The sequence below is a fragment of the Thalassophryne amazonica genome, chromosome 1 (genome assembly GCF_902500255.1).
Source record: "Thalassophryne amazonica chromosome 1, fThaAma1.1, whole genome shotgun sequence".
Classification (NCBI taxonomy): Eukaryota; Metazoa; Chordata; class Actinopteri; order Batrachoidiformes; family Batrachoididae; genus Thalassophryne; species Thalassophryne amazonica.
The window spans coordinates 83,853,454-83,870,627 of NC_047103.1; the positions used below are offsets into that span (position 1 = coordinate 83,853,454).

The 17,174-nt window shown below is 39.8% G+C and overlaps 1 long non-coding RNA gene across 1 annotated transcript; it reads right to left on the minus strand.

Moving 5' to 3' along the window:
• Window positions 1-733: 733 nt before the first annotated feature.
• On the minus strand, window positions 734-15,807 carry LOC117519822. Its single transcript, XR_004563441.1, has 3 exons — window positions 15,637-15,807; window positions 5,767-5,770; window positions 734-744 (listed from the first exon to the last, which is right to left on the minus strand). It is a non-coding gene; the product is annotated as an uncharacterized LOC117519822 (long non-coding RNA).
• Between the last annotated feature and the right edge of the window lie 1,367 nt (window positions 15,808-17,174).

Consider the following 17,174-nt stretch of genomic DNA (forward strand, 5'->3'; position numbering starts at 1 on the left):
GATAATTTTCACAGAACATTGGTTATCTCTGCTATGTACAATTTGTCATTGCTTTTTGGCACTTGGTTTCTGACTGATAACTGGAAGACAAACAGGCATAAAATTGGAACATCCATCTAGTTTTGGTGATGTAGGTACAGTGGGATGCAAAAGTATTCAGCCCCTTGGTAATTCACACATTTTAATTTGTTTGTGGCATTTCAAATACAAAAAGTAAACTAGAAGCACTCAGAGAGTGCAAACCTCCGCCAAGGCCATGGGGTCACTAACGCCGTAACATCTACACGCCGTGGAATCATTGAACCTAAAAAAGTCTAACGATGATGTTTGCTCAGTAGTAAAAAAGTTTCATCTGCTGTGACTGGATAGCATGTATCCTTAACACTTGGCATCACAGTTTATTGCAACTTGCACTTTTCCCAGAAGCTACTGTCATCTGAGCACTGATATTGATATTGCATGTGCTTATAGACAAAAACAAATAAGAGACAAAATTAAATTTATTATTTAACTAAACTGTAAATATATGAATTTTTTAACATTTATGAAACACTTCTCTAAACAAGGCCATAGGGTCACTGACCCTAAAGACATTCCCTCCTTGGCACAGTGATCTATTTCTTTTTGTCTCTTTCTCTAAAATTGTATATAATAATCATTAGATTATTAATATATAAACAAAAATAAATTTAAGAAATATTACAATTTGAAAACAAATGCACCCGAACGTGATGACAGCTGCAACTGCTTAATGCTAACTTTTAAAATTTCATCAAAATCTGTTCAAAACTTTTTGAGTGATCCTGCTGACAGACAGACAAACAAACAAACGCGACTGAAAACATAACCTCCTTGGCAGAGGTAATCAAGCTTCTCAATATAAAAATTTCAAAAATGATCTTCCTTAGACTCAAACTGAAAGAAAATCTCTACAACTTTTCTTTCACCAAAATAGTAAATCTAGGCTTGCTTCTCAGAGGTACCTTCTGGCAAATTGTAGCTGAACTTTCAGGTCTTCGTTTTAAGAAAATCCTCTTCTACACCACTTCATCATGAAGCTGTATAACTGGGGATACAAAATGCAAAACATGCACTATGCACAATTTCTCCAATCACAGCCAGAAAAGCCTGTAACTTCTTCCAGGTTGTCTGGGTGTCTTGATGGTTTTCCTCACTCTTCTGCTTCTTGCATAGTCACTCAGTTTTTGTGAACGATGTACTCCATGCAGATTTGCCATAGAGTGCTATACTGTTTGTATTTCTTCATAACTGATGTAAATAAAGTCCAAGACATATTCAGTGACATGGAAATGTTCATGTATCCATCCCCTGACTTGTCTGAAGAAAACTGCCCATAAAACAGATTATTTACAGGTATTACACCAGCAGGGGTGGTGGCCAAGTGGTTAATGCGTTTGGTTTCAGTGCAGAAGTTTCCGGGTTCAAATCCCACCTCTGCCACATTTCTCCATGTAATGTGGAGTTGCGTCAGGAAGGGCATCCGACGTAAAATCCTGTGCCAATTCAACATGCAGATCCACCTTGGATTTGCTGTGGCGACCCCGAGTGCAAACAAGGGAGAAGCCGAAGAGACTTCTTATTTACAGGTATTATACCAAAGGGGCTGATTACTTATGCAACCCATCATCTTGGCTTTCATATTTTTAATTAATTTATTAATTAAAAAATTACTTTCAGCAATTTACTTTCAGTTTGAGTGTAAGGAACATAATTTTAGAATTTTTTATGTTGAGAAGCCTGATTTAGTTTTTGTATTTGAAAAGCCATAAACAAATGAGAAATGTGAAATGCCAAGGGGCTGAATACTTTTGCAACCCACTGTAAATTCATAACAGGAAAATGAGGGTGACTGAGGCAATTTTGATTGAGATATAATGCAAAATATACACCAAATGGGCCTCATGTATCAACATTGCGTACGGTGATATTTCAAATCAAATCAAATCAATTTTATTTATATAGCGCCAAATCACAACAAACAGTTGCCCCAAGGCGCTCCCTTTTAACAGGAAGAAACCTCAAGCAGAACCAGGCTCAGGGAGGGGCAGTTTCCTGCTGGGACTGGTTCGGGCTGAGGGAGAGAACCAGGAAAAAGACATGCTGTGGAGGGGAGCAGAGATCAATCACTAATGATTAAATGCAGAGTGGTGCATACAGAGCAAAAAGAGAAAGAAACACTCAGTGCATCATGGGAAACCCCCCAGCAGTCTAAGTCTATAGCAGCATAACTAAGGGATGGTTCAGGGTCACCTGAGCCAGCCCTAACTATAAGCTTTAGCAAAAAGGAAAGTTTTAAGCCTAATCTTAAAAGTAGAGAGGGTGTCTGTCTCCCTGATCTGAATTGGGAGCTGGTTCCAGAGGAGAGGAGCCTGAAAGCTGAAGGCTCTGCCTCCCATTCTACTCTTACAAACCCTAGGAACTACAAGCAAGCCTGCAGTCTGAGAGCGAAGCGCTCTATTGGGGTGATATGGTACTATGAGGTCCCTAAGATAAGATGGGACCTGATTATTCAAAACCTTATAAGTAAGAAGAAGAATTTTAAATTCTATTCTAGAATTAACAGGAAGTCAATGAAGAGAAGCCAATATGGGTGAGATATGCTCTCTCCTTCTAGTCCCTGTCAGCACTCTAGCTGCAGCATTTTGAATTAACTGAAGGCTTTTCAGGGAACTTTTAGGACAACCTGATAATAATGAATTACAATAGTCCAGCTAGAGGAAATAAATGCATGAATTAGTTTTTCAGCATCACTCTGAGAAAGACCTTTCTGATTTTAGAGATATTGTGCAAATGCAAAAAAAGCAGTCCTACATATTTGTTTAATATGCGCACTGAATGACATATCCTGATCAAATATGACTCCAAGATTTCTCACAGTATTACTAGAGGTCAGGGTAATGCCATCCAGAGTAAGGATCTGGTTAGACACCATGTTTCTAAGATTTGTGGGGCCAAGTACAATAACTTCAGTTTATCTGAGTTTAAAAGCAGGAAATTAGAGGTCATCCATGTCTTTATGTCTGTAAGACAATCCTGCAGTTTAGCTAATTGGTGTGTGTCCTCTGGCTTCATGGATAGATAAAGCTGGGTATCATCTGTGTAACAATGAAAATTTAAGCAATGCTGTCTAATAATACTGCCTAAGGGAAGCATGTATAAAGTGAATAAAATTGGTCTTAGCACAGAACCTTGTGGAACTCCATAATTAACCTTAGTCTGTGAAGAAGATTCCCCATTTACATGAACAAATTGTAATCTATTAGATAAATATGATTCAAACACTGCCCCAGCGCCGTGCCTTTAATACCTATGGCATGCTCTAATTTCTGTAATAAAATTTTATGGTCAACAGTATCAAAAGCAGCACTGAGGTCTAAAAGAACAAGCACAGAGATGAGTCCACTGTCTGAGGCCATAAGAAGATCATTTGTAATCTTCACTAATGCTGTTTCTGTACTATGATGAATTCTAAACCCTGACTGAAACTCTTCAAACAGACCATTCCTCTGCAGATGATCAGTTAGCTGTTTTACAACTACCCTTTCAAGAATTTTTGAGAGAAAAGGAAGGTTGGAGATTGGCCTATAATTAGCTAAGATAGCTGGGTCAAGTGATGCCTTTTTAGGTAATGGTTTAATTACTGCCACCTTAAAAGCCTGTGGTACATAGCCAACTAATAAAGATAGATTGATCATATTTAAGATCGAAGCATTAATTAATGGTAGGGCTTCCTTGAGCAGCCTGGCAGGAATGGGGTCTAATAGACATGTTGATGGTTTGGAGGAAGTAACTAATGAAAATAACTCAGACAGAACAATCAGAGAGTAAGAGTCTAACCAAATACCGGCATCACTGAAAGCAACCAAAAAGAACGATATGTCTTTAGGATGGTTATGAGTAATTCTTTCTCTAATAGTTAAAATTTTATTAGCAAAGAAAGTCATGAAGTCATTACTAGTTAAAGTTAAAGGAATACTCGGCTCAATAGAGCTCCGACTCTTTGTCAGCCTAGCTACAGTGCTGAAAAGAAACCTGGGGTTGTTCTTATTTTCTTCAATTAGTGATGAATAGTAAGATGTCCTAGCTTTACGGAGGGCTTTTTTATAGCGCAACAGACTCTTTTTCCAGGCTAAGTGAAGATCTTCTAAATTAGTGAGACGCCACTTCCTCTCCAACTTACAGGTTATCTGCTTTAAGCTGCGAGTTTGTGAGTTATACCACGGAGTCAGGCACTTCTGATTTAAGGCTCTCTTTTTCAGAGGAGCTACAGCATCCAAAGTTGTCCTCAAAGAGGATATAAAACTACTGACGAGATAATCTAACTCACTCACAGAGTTTAGGTAGCTACTTTGCCCTGTGTTGGTATATGGCATTGGAGAACATAAAGAAGGAATCATATCCTTAAACCTAGTTACAGCGCTTTCTGAAAGACTTCTACTGTAATGAAACTTATTCCCCACTGCTGGGTAGTCCATCAGAGTAAATGTAAATGTTATTAAGAAATGATCAAAAGTCAGAACAAGCTCTAAGGTATGATTAAAGTGGTGGGTGGACTCATTTACATTTTGAGCAAAGCCAATCGAGTCTAACAATAGATTAAATGCAGCGTTGAGGCTGTCATTCTCAGCATTTGTGTGGATGTTAAAATCGCCCACTATAATGATCTTATCTGAGCTAAGCACTAAGTCAGACAAAAGGTCCGAAAATTCACAGAGAAACTCACAGTAACGACCAGGTGGACGATAGATAACAACAAATAAAACTGGTTTTGGGGACTTCCAGTTTGGGTGGACAAGACTAAGAGTCAGACTTTCAAATGAATTAAAGCTCTGTCTGGGTTTTTTTATTAATTAATAAGCTGGAGTGGAAGATTGCTGCTAATCCTCCGCCTCGGCCCGTGCTACGAGCATTCTGGCAGTTAGTGTGACTCAGGGGTGTTGACTCATTTAAACTAACATATTCATCCTGCTGTAACCAGGTTTCTGTAAGGCAGACTAAATCAATATGTTGATCAATTATTATATCATTTACTAACAGGGACTTAGAAGAGAGAGATCTAATGTTTAATAGAACACATTTAACTGTTTTAGTCTGTGGTGCAGTTGAAGGTGCTATATTATTTTTTCTTTTTGAATTTTTATGCTTAAATAGATTTTTACTGGTTATTGGTGGTCTGGGAGCAGGCACTGTCTCTACGGGGATGGGGTATTGGGGGGATGGCAGGGGGAGAGAAGCTGCAGAGAGGTGTGTAAGACTACAACTATGCTTCCTGGTCCCAACCCTGGATAATCACAGTTTGGAGGATTTAAGAAAATTGGCCAGATTTCTAGAAATGAGAGCTGCTCCATCCAAAGTGGGATGGATGCCATCTCTCCTAACAAGACCAGGTTTTCCCCAGAAGCTTTGCCAATTATCTATGAAGCCCACCTCATTTTTTGGACACCACTCAGACAGCCAGCAATTCAGGGAGAACATGCAGCTAAACATGGCACTCCCGGTTCGATTGGGGAGGGGCCCAGAGAAAACTACAGAGTCCGACATTGTTTTTGCAAAGTTACACACCGATTCAATATTAATTTTAGTGACCTCTGATTGGCGTAACTGGGTGTCATTACTGCCGACGTGAATTACAATCTTACCAAATTTACGCTTAGCCTTAGCCAGCAGTTTCAAATTTCCTTCAGTGTCGCCTGCTCTGGCCCCCGGAAGACATTTGACTATGGTTGCTGGTGTCGCTAACTTCACATTTCTCAAAACAGAGTCGCCAATAACCAGAGTTTGTTCCTCGGCGGGTGTGTCGCAGAGTGGGGAAAAACGGTTAGAGATGTGAACGGGTTGGCGGTGTACACGGGGCATCTGTTTAGGACTACGCTTCCTCCTCACAGTCACCCAGTCGGCCTGCTTTCCCGGCTGCTCGGGATCTGCTGGAGGGGAACTAACGGCGGCTAAGCTACCTTGGTCCGCACCGACTACAGGGACCTGGCTAGCTGTAGGATTTTCCAAGGTGCGGAGCCGAGTCTCCAATTCGCCCAGCCTGGCCTCCAAAGCTAGTAATAAGCTACACTTATTACAAGTACCATTACTGCTAAAGGAGGCCGAGGAATAACTAAACATTTCACACCCAGAGCAGAAAAGTGCGGGAGAGACAGGAGAAGCCGCCATGCTAAACCGGCTAAGAGCTAGTAGCTGCGCTAAGCTAGCGGATTCCTAAAAACACACAAAGTGAATAATGTGTAAATAATTTAGAGGTGATTCAGCAGAGGGAGTGCTTTAGTTAAGGCACGTGAAGATAACACTGTGAAACAAATCGTTATCTAGTTAACTAGATCAATCTAACTGCGCAGATTAAACAGCTAACAGATACAGCAAAACACCGCTGTGTTCGGGAACAGGAAGTGATACAATACCGCAGTGAGAGCCAACCACCAGTAGAGGCAGTAGAACACGGAACACTGTTCTTGACCGTGTGTAATGGTTCTTCGTATGAATACACCCCGTATTTGAGCGTATATGGGGTGTACGCCAAAACGGCTGGGCTACTTGGCATTTATCAATGTGGTCGTTGGCGTACGCTGCACTGAAAATATACACCAGGTCGAGAGGTGGCGTAAATTATACACCAAAATGAACCAGCACTGGAATCCACATAAAAATGAAGATGATCAACATGATAAACAGTGCCATTATACAAATCAATGCATATGTTACACAAATAACACTTTCCTGATTATACTACATAATAATCAATACAAATCCCGCCTTTGCGGGATTGTTATGGAGCACGATCCGTGGTCACAGTGCTGACTGCAAAGACAGCGCTGCTCGCCTTTTTCTCCAGACTTCGAGCCTGGAGCCAGAACAGCGCTGAGCTTAACTTCATGTGGTGTGATCGTTTTAGACAATGAAATTGATAATAACAACTGTAGTTTTGTCATTCCCTTAATTCGCCCGTGCTGCAACCAGGTTTTGTCGTCTCCATTCGGTTGTCACAATAAAATAAATACAGAAATACATTTAAAAAATAAAGAAATCTGACAGATTAGGCGTGTCTTATTAATTGAGCGAGCAAATATCCACGTCAAGAATTATTGACATGTGAAAAGAGAATACAGTGGTCCCTCGCTATAACGCCGTTCACCTGGCGTGGCCCCGGAGTCTCGCGGAGTATTTAGTCCAATTTTGCATGCCTTTTTTTTTTTTACAGTGTTCTGTGTTCTGCGTGTCTGTTTATAAAAATCTTGTTGCCCAGAAGAGAAAAGAGCGCCAACAACTACTCATAACTGTGTTTGTCACTCGGAAACAGACACCTGCAGCCAGGTGTGAGTGGGAAAAGGCGCAGCGTCAGGACGCAGAGGAGCGATCTGTGACATACTGGTCAGTCACTATTAATAATTTCTTATGTGTCCGACCTCGTTCGTTGATCGTTAAAATGAATTCGTTAGTTCTAAATGCCATCATAATTATTTATAGGAAAACGTTCTATTTTTATTTCTCAAACAAATGTTTGGGCCTGAAACAGTTTGGTATTATTTTCCTACTAAGGTTTGAACTTTGAGAGTGTTTACACACGAGAGAAAAGTGAGAAAATATTCATGCCTGATTGAGAAAGTGTATAAACTGTGTAGTGAGGGGTTTTACAGCTTTGAAACATCTATAATAATTGTAAAAAATAACGCTGACTACGTCGCGGTTTCGCGTATTACGGGCTATTTTTTAGAACGTAACTCCAGTGATTAATGAGGGACCACTGTAACACTTTATTGATTATATACTACAAAACAATTGATACGACAGCCACTTTTGACGCTCTATTGGCATGCGTCGTGATTGGTGGAGTTTTTTTTCTTTGCTGTCTTCCCGTCTTCCATGTCGTAAAATGAGGGTGTGTCTGAAGTGGAGTCTGAATATTTATGGGCGTGTTTATTATAATTACGATCGTTTCCACCCGCCGCATTTATCAAGATCACGTCAGGCGTACGCCAGAAATGGGCAGGTGCGCACTGCTTGATACATGTCACGGTGACTTTGGTGTATTTCAAGTTTACGCCGTAAATTTACGCCACAAGTGCGCAACATTGATACATGAGGCCCAATGGGCTCATCAGTATTACATTCAAATGTTCACAAAGTCCACAATCCAAATCAGATCTGCATCAAACTTTGTCAGGCAACAGTGAGTGCCAGTCTGCACCTCATTTTAAATATTAGAGTGATTGGGGCATTTTTGATTAAGATATAATGTAAAATATACATTAAATGGGGTTTTCACTGTTAAATTTAAATGGCCACAAAATCTGTAATCTGCATTGTACTGTATTTGTTGTTTTTCTAATGCCTGATTCTGCTTTTTCTCTCTGTTTGAGGTGCGGCTCCATCCAGAGATGAGTGTGATGTCTGTTTCTGAAACCCTCCTGTCCTGTGCAACGGCAACATTTCCTGTATATTCGTTTTGTGAATTGTTGTGTAAATTCTGTCTGTAGCATGGCCCAAGCAGAGGGTCATCCCTTTGAGTCTGGTCTGCTTGAGGTTTCTTCCTCAGAGGACGTTTTTCCTTCCCACTGTTGCCTTTGTGCTTGCTCTGGTGGTTAGTAAGGTTAGCCCTTACTTGTGTGAAGCGCCTTGAGACAACTTTGTTGTGATTTGGCGCTATATAAATGAAATAAATTGAAATGAATTGAATGGGATCAGATCCGGATTGAAATTTGTCAGTCGAAAAAATAAATAAATAAATAAATAAATAAATAAATAAATAAATTCCATCCTCCATGATGCTCTCAAATATGAAAGACATTTGATCAATTTTTGACAGAGGTATAAATTTTTGAATATTTGTTCAACGTTAAAGATGGGGATTTTTCCAATTGTCTAAGATTTTTCCTGGCTTTGACCTTTGAGCTATGGCCTTGAAAACTGAATCAGTTCTTGCCTATCAGGATATGAATCTTCAGTAAAAAATAACCTTGCACAAATAACCATGGTTTTCAGGAGGATTATGCTGAATTATTTGATCATAAAATTAGGTTATTCTACAAACAAACAAACAAACAAACAAACAAACAAACAAACAAACAATAAATAAATTCTTTAAATAATATGGATTTTTTTTATGAATTTGCAACTTTTGGAATAAAATTATTTCTTATTTATTTCTTGTGACTATTTAGATTTTTTTTTTAACTTACAGAGGAGAACTTTATGGCCATAGGCTTTGGAAATGAAATAAAGTGATAAGGTAATTTAAAGCTACAAGTAACTTCAAATTCACGTTGAGTGAGAGACAGAGAGAAAAGGCATAAGAACTGTCTGTTTTTCCTACATTCACACAACCTCTGTTCCACAGGGTTCTGTAATCTTGTGACAATGTATTTTAATTTTAAAACATAAATCTTGATTATTCTTTTTTTGTGTGTGTAAATGGTCTGTCTCTCTGACAACTACCCTTACTCTTAATCCATCATCAGTTGACAAAACATCCAAAGGTGGCAGCACACACATCTATGGGATATTACATCAGCAAAACTGCGTTATCGATTGAGCTGGTGCATGAGAGCTGGAATTGAATGAGTTTGTCCTCATTAAATGCCCTTTTAATTTGGTGAGAAAAGATGACAGTATTTATTGTCTTTGAGTTATTTCAACAAGGGACTAATTTTTCGATGTCCCCAATTCCAAGCCTATCATCCGAGCTCCCTTCAGTATCTGGTCCAAAGTTTTATATATATACGTGTGTGTGTATTTTTTGCTTTGGATGAACAAAAGAGAAATTGGGGAATAAACTGTAATCAGTGTTTTATTTGAATATATCTGTATTAAAGCTGGGTGCCACTGATCTGTGTTTTCACTAAGCCTAGGCAACTGATGAATTCATGGTTGAAATGGGTAAACCTTTTGTTGCTTAGTCAACAGTGATCGTAAATGTTCTTCTCATAAAAAAGCAGTAGCTAATATATACATGTAATGAATATTTTGTACAACTGTAACAAAGTTCTCCAACAGTGAAACATCTGTGTTTTCTTCACCTTAAGTCATTCATCCCACTGAGCTACTGTTGCTGGAGTCATAAGTTTATGATCGCTATTAGCAGAGGTGCTGAGATGGTTGAAAATGTAACGAGCTTCTCTACAAAGCCACAGCTTTATGAGTTTTCAGGAGAAGACGTACCACACAGTGAGATCCGTGTGAAGCACAGTGAGGTGTAAGTTTGTTTTTCATGTGTAGCTCTAGCCATTGTGTGAGTTAGTGTAAATTCCAGCCCTGCTACCCCGTTTTGTTACCACAGACGCCAAAGCAATGAGTAATTGCATGCATGTTTATGGGATTCATTTGGTGCACTGGGTGTGTGTGCGGAATGAGTGTATGTGTGTATAGCCTTAATACTCACATATACACACACTTACAGACTTATAGACATGAAATAAAGGGCCTCCTTTGTGTATGTTCTCAGTGGTAATTCTGTGGAGGTTAGTGCTATGTCAGGCTAAGACTGGCGAGACGCGTCAGAGCAGCGCTGCCTCTGTCTGTCTCATTTACCACCAAATGACTCCATATGTTAGTGAAGGTCGTAATTGAATCAGACCATTATTTAGGTTCCACTGAACATTGTCCAACAGTCTGGAAGGAGAGAGCACATTCTACCAGCTACAATAACTACTGTGTGGAAGCATTTTGTCAAACTTAATCACTGAGTGGATTCACAAACTCTGTACTTGTGTGCATAGGGAGAGTTCAGATGCAAAACCTAGTCAGTCCATTTTTTTAAATGGAGAAAAATGCCATTTAAAGTGGAGAGTTCAAGGAACACATATTAGAAAATGCACAGATTTACACAAATATAATTAAAATAGTATGTTTAAATTCTTTAATATTTTCCATGTTGTAAACAAAGTAGCCAAGTGCAGTGTTGGCCTCGACTAAACATTTGTGAGTTTGGACTCACTGGGTTTTGCATCTGAACCCTTAATATTAAACATGGGAAGGGAAGTAGGACCTAATGAGTAAGACAGTGTGACATCAGATGAAATCAACATTCCATTTGTTATCTGGACTAACTAATCCAATCTGATCCATCTAGCACATGCATACATGCATGTATGCAGGAATAACAGGGTCATACAGCACAGACACATGTAGAGAAAAGTTTAGATGTAGAGACACCAGTGTTAATTACCTCCTCCAACGAAGTTGGGCAGAATTTATGTTCTTATCCCTGTGTGTTTGTTTCTGAACAGTCTGAAGTGCACAATTTTTCATATATTGTTATGAAATTTTTACTGAAGACTCATATCCTGAAACAGTTCTAAAACTGAAAATGCTGTTTTTGTAACCAGATAACACCTCTGGAGTAATTTGACATTTTGCAGATGTTAGCGTGCATGTTAACCTCCGCTAACTCAAAGCTAACTTCCTAAAGAGTTATATTTGTCTCATTAATGCCTGCCTTCCTGAGTCCATGTGGTAAGATCCTTTACACAACGTCGGTTTTTAATGCAGTGCCACCTGAGGGATCGAAGGTCACAGGCATTCAATATTAGTTTTCGGCCTTACCGCTTACATGTAGAAAGTTCTCCACATTCTCTAAATGTTCTGATTATATTATGGACTGTAGATGATAGAATCCCTAAATTCCTTGCAATTGAACGTTGAGAAACATTGTTCTTAAACTGTTGGAATGTTTTTTCATGCCGTTGCTCACAAAGTGGTGATCCTCACCCCATCTTTGCTTATGAACAGCTAAGACTTTTGGGAATGCTCCTTTTATACCCAGTCATGACACTCACAATTAGTGTCCTCAGTTCCCAAACACTTATTGAGTGTTGTTAGAAGGAAAAGTGATGCAACACAGTGGCAAATATACCACTGTCCCAGTTTTTTTGAAACGTGTTGCAGGCATCCATTTCAAAATGAGCAAATATTTGCACAAAAACAATAAAGTTTATCAGTTTGAACATTAAATATCTTTGTGGTGTATTCAACTGAATGTAGGTTGAAGAGGATTTGCAAATCATTGTATTCTATTTTTATTTACATTTCACACAACATCCCAACTTCATTGGAATTGGGGTTGTATACAGTTTTTCTTGTGTAAAACTGACCTCATGGAAATGTACAGTTGTGGTCAGACATTTACATACACTAATCATGGGCATGAATTTCCAGCCCAGTCTCATGTTTTTTTTTTTTGTGCTCCCGTCATGAAATGATTCAAATTTTCGTGATGGGTTTTTTTTAATTCACTATTAACCCTACTTCTACCCCCGACCCTAAACATAACCACTCCCGACTCCCCCCGCTTCACTTTTAATTTCATGTAGCCATCACAGAATGTATTAGAATGAATTTGTGCTACCGTGACAAAAATGAGATGCTTTTCGTGACAATATCCTGAACCAATAGATTAATGTATATTTCGTGTTGCTGAATCATGACTTGCCGTGAGACTGGGTCGGAATTTCATGGCATTTTGGGGCTTTTAATGATGTCCTTGAACTGTTCTTTTGTCAGCATGGAATGATTGTACAGCATACATCATTCATGACTTTTAAAAACAAGAATTGGGTGCACAAGTGTGAATTTATTTTGGATCTTCTCCAGTCCATATGGGATCAAAATTTCACATACAGGCTCAAATATATACATATGCCCCCCACTAATATTTGGTTAAATGTCCTTTAGCAAGCTGCACCTTGACCAGACACTATTGGTAGGCATCAACAAGCTTCTGGCATAATTCTGGCTGAATATTTGGTCAGTCTTCTTGGCAGAATTGGTAGAGTTCGGTACTTCAGCTCATCTGAGGGGAACGAGCTGGAGTACCGGTCGGTCATCACAGACTTTGTGGACTGGTGTGAGCGCTACCACTTGTGTCTCAACACCAGTAAGACGAAAGAGATGGTGATCGACTTCATGAGGAAACCACCACCTCACCCACCGGTGAACATCCAGGGGGAGGACATAGAGACCGTGGACAGTTTCAAATACCTGTTGTTCACCTCAACCACAAACTGGACTGGACTCACAACACTGATGCCCTGTACAAGAAAGGCCATAGTCGCCTTTACTCCTTTACAAATCCCAGCACTAATGTCACCTTATCACATCTAAATTCCACTTCACATAATGTAAATAGGATGCTCCTATTTTTTAATTCCAATCATGTTTATATATATATATATATATATATATATATATATATATATATATATATATATATATATATATATACAGTAGTGTTCAGAATAATAGTAGTGCTATGTGACTAAAAATATTAATCCAGGTTTTGATAATATTTCTTACCCGTTACATGGGAAACAAGGTACCAGTAGATTCAGTAGATTCTCACAAATCCAACAAGACCAAGCATTCATGATATACACACTCTTAAGGCTATGAAATTGGGCTATTCGTAAAAAAAGTAGAAAAGGGGGTGTTCACAATAATAGTAGTGTGGCATTCAGTCAGTGAGCTCGTCAATTTTGTGGAACAAACAGGTGTGAATCAGGTGTCCCCTATTTAAGGATGAAGCCAGCATCTGTTGAACATGCTTTTCTCTTTGAAAGCCTGAGGAAAATGGGACGTTCAAGACATTGTTCAGAAGAACAGCGTAGTTTGATTAAAAAGTTGATTGGAGAGGGGAAAACGTATATGCAGGTGCAAAAAATTATAGGCTGTTCATCTACAATGATCTCCAATGCTTTAAAATGGACAAAAAAAAAAACAGAGACGCGTGGAAGAATACAGAAAACAACCATCAAAATGGATAGAAGAATAACCACAATGGCAAAGGCTCACCCATTGATCAACTCCAGGATGATTGATCAAAGACAGTCTGGAGTTACCAGTAAGTGCTGTGACAGTTAGAAGACGCCTGTGTGAAGCTAATTTATTTGCAAGAATCCCCCGCAAAGTCCCTCTGTTAAATAAAAGACATGTGCAGAAGGGGTCACAATTTGCCAAAGAACACATCAACTGGCCTAAAGTAGAGAAGCTTGAATCTTCGACTGGACTGGGAGGACGTTTTGCTTCAAATTGCAGAAGCTTCCTCAGCTAAAATTCTTGCTCTGGTGGTCTGACTTCTGTCTTGACTCTTGTAGAGAAGAATAATCAAGAAGTCACAAGAGCTGGAGTTTTAAACCTAACCAGACCCCTCCTACCGAGAGGCAGACTGCTATAGGCTAGTGACTAAACAATAGCTCTAATTAGCACCTATTGTGCTCTAGTTAGGACCCTCCTAATGACAGGGCAGCTGTCCCTCCTAATGATAGCTGCCCTGTCATTAGTTGTTGTTCTTTTTGGGTCCAAGGGCCGCAGACAGTTTGTGACATGACCCCCAAACTCTGAATTCAAGCCACAGTTCACAGTGAAGACAGTGAAGCATGGTGGTGCCAGCATCATGATATGGGCATGTTTCTCCTACTATGGTGTTGGGCCTATATATTGCATACCAGGTATCATGGATCAGTTTGGATATGTCAGAATACTTGAAGAGGTCATGTTGCCTTATGCTGAAGAGGACATGCCCTTGAAATGGGTATTTCAACAAGACAATGACCCCAAGCACACTACTAAACAAGCAAAATCTTGGTTCCAAACCAACAAAATTAATGCCTCGCAGATGTGAAGAAAAGATGAAAAACTGTGGTTATACAACTAAATACTAGTTTAGTGATTCACAGGATTGCTAAAAAAGCATTTTTAACATAATAGTTTTGAGTTTGTAGCATCAACAGCAGATGCTGCTATTATTGTGAACACCCCCTTTTCTACTTCTTTTTACTAATAGCCCAATTTCATAGCCTTAAGAGTGTGCATATCATGAATGCTTGGTCTTGTTGGATTTGTGAGAATCTACTGAATCTACTGGTACCTTGTTTCCCATGTAACAATAAGAAATATACTCAAAACCTGGATTAATCTTTTTAGTCACATAGCACTACTATTATTCTGAACACTACTGTATATATATATATATTTTTTTTTTCTATTTCTACCTCATTTTCTTATTTTATTGTATTGTTACAAGTATTGTTATTATTGCTTATCTTTGCACACACTGTTTGATGCACATTTTCCTCTATTCGCACTCGTCTTGTGTGTTTTTTAAGAGCTGACGTAACATGTGAATTTCTCCACTGTGAGATCAATAAAGTCTTATCTTATTTTATCTTATCTAAATTGGTTGATTTCCTGGTATAGACCAAGCTTTAAAGTGCAGTCCACAAATATTCAGTGGGATTGAGGCTGGGCTTTGAGAAGGCCATTCCACAAGCTTAATGTCAGCCTGCTTTATGCAACACACAGCCAGTTTTGATTTGTGTTTGGGATCATTGTCTTGTTTGAACATCCAACTGTAGCCATGTTTCAACCATCTAACTGTTGATTTGAGGTGATGTTGAAAAATTTGGAGGTAGTCCTCCTTCTTCATTATTCTATCCACTTTGTGCAATTCACCCCCATACCACTGGCAGCAAAACAGCCTCAGAGTATGATGCTGCCACCACCATGCTTGACAGTTGATACAGTGTTCTTAGATTTGAAAGTTTCACCGTTACTCCTCCAAACATACCTCTTGTCATTGTGGCCAAATAGCTCAATCGCTGTCTCATCTGATCATAAAACTAGTCTAGCTTGAAGGTCGCGATTTTGGAGCAGGGGCTTCTTTCTTGGCTGGCACCCTTTCAGTCCATGGTGATGTAAAACTTGGTTCATTGTGGACAGTGATGCGGACTTTCTAGCAGTTTCCAGTTCATGGCAGGCCTGAGCCTTGGTGGTTCCTGGGTTCTTCATGAACATCCTAATGAATTTCCTATCATCTGAGGGTGACAGTTTGGGTCTTCTTACAGACCTTGGCAAAGTGGTGATGGATATGACTAACTTGCACTTACTTCTGTGTAGGCTCTCAGTTGTCCAGGTGGTTTCCATAGTAGAGAAGCTTGGATCTTCGACTGGACTGGGTTGCTTGACGCGAGGACGTTTCGCTTCAAATCGCAGAAGCTTCCTCAGCTAAAATTCTTGCTCTGATGGTCTAACTTCTGTCTTGACTCTTGTAGAGAAGAATAATCAAGCAGTCACAAAAGCTGGAGTTTTAAACCTAACCAGACCCCTCCTACCGAGAGGCAGACTGCTATAGGCCAGTGACTAAACAATAGCTCTAATTAGCACCTATTGTGCTCTAGTTAGCACCCTCCTAATGACAGGGCAGCTGTCCCTCTCCTGATGGCTCCCTTGACGACTCTGCTGATGATGTGAATGACTCATTACCATGAACAAAAGACTGAAACTGCTTTGACCTGAGTACCCCATTGTAAACAGGGGATAAAGCGTGTCTCAGACCCCCTCCCCGGTTAAGGCTGGGTTTCAAACGTTTCACAAAGAATGCCTCCTTGACCCCTCTCTCAAACCATTTCTTCTCTCTGGCTAATATTTTAGCTTCCTTGTCCTCAAACGCGTGGTTAGTGTCTTTAAGGTGGAGATGAACTACAGACTGAGGTCCACTGGCGCCCTCTCTGTGGTGCTGGTATAGCCTTTTGTGTAAAGGTTGCTTAGTCTCACCTATGTAGTGTTCGTTACAGTGTATCTGATAGAATACACTACATTGCTCTGTTTGTAACTAGGGATCCTGTCTTTAGGGTGAACTAATTTCTGTCTCAAGGTGTTAACCGGTTTAAGGTAAACTGGGATTTTGTGCTGTGTGAAGATCCTCTGTAGTTTTTCCCCTACTCCTGCTAAATAAGGGAGAGACACTCCTCTTCTTCTTGTCTTTGTCTCCAGTCTATCTGGTCTCTTTGTTCTCTGGGACTTCTGCACTTTGTCCAGGGACCATCGTGGGTACCCACATACTGTGAGGGCTTTCCGGACAAGTTGTTGTTCTTTAGCCCTTCCCTCTGCAGTTGTGGGCACCTGTAGGGCTCTGTGTTGAAGCATCCTGATCACCCCGAGCTTGTGTTCAAGGGGGTGGTTTGAGCCAAAGAGCAGATATTGGTCAGTGTGAGTTGGTTTTCTGTAAACCCATGTCTGGAGCTGCCTGTTCTCTCCAATCGTAACATCACAGTCCAAGAAGGCTAAATGGTTGTTTCTGGCATCCTCACGTGTGAACTTCCTGTTGCTTGATTTTAACCCATGTGTCATCAACATATCTGAACCAGTGACTGGGATAG